General features: G+C 36.8%; 1 pseudogene; it reads left to right on the top strand.

Annotated features, from left to right (window-relative positions):
* The first annotated feature begins 281 nt into the window (after positions 1 to 281).
* LOC113899466 lies at positions 282 to 1,242 on the top strand (annotated as a pseudogene).
* Positions 1,243 to 3,413: the final 2,171 nt, after the last annotated feature.

Below are 3,413 nucleotides of genomic sequence, written 5' to 3'. Positions count from 1 at the left end.
TCTATTATCTTATTTGTTCCATTCTCTTGTTTACAGATGAATAGTTCTGGGGGATGTGGTGAAAGGTATGTTGCATGTGAATGTGACTCAACTGCTTTAAGAAAACACAGGTAAAATGCTTTTTTAGTGATGATATAGCCCTGAGAAAGAATTGAAGGGATATATAATCTTCACAGCATGAAGTTTCTTATATAATATTATAATGTTGAACTTTATTAGCATTCTTATTTTCATTTATTTTTCCTTTTCTTTTATCTGGAAACATTCAAGCTGATAAAGCAATGGATGTAGTGAATCACTCTATGGTGTCAGAGTTCGTGTTCCTGGGACTCACCAATTTATGGGAGAGCCAACTCCTCTTTGTGTTCTCCTCCATCTTTTGTGTGGCAAGCATGATGGGAGGGAATGAGGGAAACTCATGAGGGAAACTCCCTCATCATTCTCACTGTGATGATGAACCCTCACTTACACTCCCCCGTGTACTTTCTGTTGGCTAACCTGTCCTTCATTGACCTGGGAGTTTCTTCTGTCATTTCTCCCAAGATGATTCATGATCTTTTCAAAAAACGTGAAGTCATCTCCTTTAGTGGCTGCATCACTCAAATCTTCTTCATCCATGTCATTGCTGGGGTGGAGATGGTGCTGCTTATCGCCATGGCCTTTGACAGATACATTGCCATATGTAAGCCTCTCCACTATTTCTCTATTATGAGTCGAAAAATGTGTATTTTGCCCCTGGTTGCTGCATGGATAATTGGCTTGATTCACTCTGTGGTTCAACTGGGTTTTGTTATAAAACTGCCGTTCTGTGGCCCTAATGTATTAGACAGCTTTTACTGTGACTTTCCTTGGTTCATCAAACTTGCCTGCACAGATACCTACAGGCTGGAGTTCATGGTCACAGCCAACAGTGGATTCATATCCCTGGGATCATTCTTCATATTGATTGTATCCTACATTTTTATTGTCATCACTGTTCGGAAACACTCTTCAGGTAGCTCATCTAAGGCCCTCTCCACTTTGTCAACTCATGTCATGGTGGTGATTTTGTTCTTCGGTCCTTGCATCTTTGTTTACATCTGGCCTCACCCCACATCACACCTAGACAAATTCCTTGCTGTTTTTGATGCAGTTCTCACTCCTTTTTTAAATTCAGTCATCTATACATTGAGGAACAAAGAAATGAAACTGGCAATGAGGAAAGTGTGCAGTCAGTTTATTATTTACAGAAGGATTTCTTAAATGACAAGAAGTATAAGGTTTCCTTACCAACTTGAAGTAATATTATATTTCTACTATTTTAACATCAGGAATTTCCAGGTATCACATACACATTTAGTTTTCCCAGATTAAAGTAATATGGTTCTTATAAAAATCTTAGCTGAGAAATTGTGTTGCTGCCTATGGTTGGAGGAAGCATGTGGTGTGGTAAAAAGTTTCTTCTGGGGAATGCCAAATGTTTGTCTCTCAAAAAACACTGCAATTCAATGTGATGAATATACTATGGGCTAGACTTCAAAACTGAGCATCTTCAGTGTCAGAGTGGGTTATATAAGGGAATTCTGATTGATACTAGGTACATTAATACTACATCAAAATATATACATCAAGATGCCCATTTATTAATTTGTCACAAAAAATCAGTCAAGTAGTTTGAACTTCCACATACCTGTAACTCATTATTTCATTGAGGGAAATTTCAGAGAAGTTAAGCAGTGATAATAATGTTAATAAACAGGAAATCAGAGCAAGAAAAGTTACTCCAATTATTAAAATATTAATTATATCAGATTTTGAGACTTAATGCCTATTTATTCACACCAGGGTATGACTGTCATTACAATTGGAAAAATAGGATCCTTAGGTCAGGCCTTTTGTCTTGACTGTGCTGGCTGGTCATCACAAGATTTACCTTTGGTTATTGTTCATATTATGTTCCAGGCTATGTAACCCCTATGCTCTTACACATGCATTATTATTTCCATAAGTAACTAGCCATGCTCTGCCTTTTCCTTCTGTTGGCATGATTATTCCCGTTGAATTTGGATGATTTGAGTCCTTGCAAGATTTCCAGGTAGTGCTAGTGATAAAGAATTCCAAAGAATTCACCTGCCAATACAGAAGACGTAAGAGATGCAAGTTCAATTCCTGGGTCAGGAAGATCCCCTGGAGTGGGAAATGGCAACCCACTCAAGTATTCTTGCCTGAAAAATTCCATGGACAGAGGAGCCTGGTAGACCACAGTCCATGGAGTTGCAGAGTCAGACACAACCGAGCACAGCACAGCACAGCAAGCTAAACATTAGTTTGGGAAGTGTTTTATATGTGATCATATTCTATTTTATAGGAATGAGGGATTTACGTCAATAGATCTAGAAATTCCAATTCATACTTATTTTAACAAAGAGGAACCAAGGTCCAGTCTCAAACCTGTAGTGCAAATGACTGAGCAATATACATCCTTATATAGACACCATACCTCTTAACCAGTTAATCAGTCTAACTATTGTTTTATAAGTGGCCCTTATTTACCTTCTAATTTATTTCACTTTATAATTTCCTAGCTTTCTCTTTTGATTTCCTTTGCCTTATATCATTTATTCATTTTTTGAGTCCTTTTTTTTTAACATTTAGAAAACTGATACCTATATACCAGTGCCAGTTTATTAACTCACAGTATTCTCAGTCTCCCTATAATTTTTATGAAGTGGTATTTTTGAAATGGAAGTTTCACTGCTTTTTCTCTCCCATGGATTAAACAACATTTAGTAGTTCCAGCTGGGGTTCTCCGATTCCTTGCTGTTTTGTGTGTTGATTTAGAGAAATGCCTGCTCTTCTCAGTCTTTTCTCTTTATGCCTTTGTGTCAGGTCTATATCCATGATAGATAGATTCCCCAACTACATAGTGAATGAGTTTCTCTGCTATCTTATGTAAAATTTTTCAAGGTCATTCTTTCTTATTCTAAAATAATACCTGTTTTTAGTGGACATCTACTCTGTTCTTTGCCCACATCAGCAATGTTCTTCTTCTGGTAAATGTTATCTTTTTCTTGTGGTAACTGTGTGGTATGATTAGAAGAAGACATGTAGATCCTACCTCTCTGACCACTACTGTTTTTTCAAAGGTTGGGCTTCTGAACCAAGTCATAATGACATATCTCCAAGCCACAGTTGAATGGTGCAAGTATGTCTCTGACCACAGAGGTCCAAATCTGAGCTTCTCCCCAGGATGTTAGATGTGGGAATAGAGAAATCAAGCCTAAGTCCTTTTTGGAGTGTGATGTGTAGAAATTACTGGTAATCATATTTCCTCCTGTTAGAAATTGAATCTGGAATAACTTTTTTTTTATTTTAAATTTTATTTTATTTTTAAACTTTACAAAATTGTATTAGTTTTGCCAAATATCAAAATG

This window comes from Bos indicus x Bos taurus, chromosome 10 (genome assembly GCF_003369695.1).
Source record: "Bos indicus x Bos taurus breed Angus x Brahman F1 hybrid chromosome 10, Bos_hybrid_MaternalHap_v2.0, whole genome shotgun sequence".
In the NCBI taxonomy this organism is placed as follows: Eukaryota; Metazoa; Chordata; class Mammalia; order Artiodactyla; family Bovidae; genus Bos; species Bos indicus x Bos taurus.
Note: the sequence above shows the minus strand (reverse complement) of the source record. Positions and strands in the feature narration are given on the sequence as shown.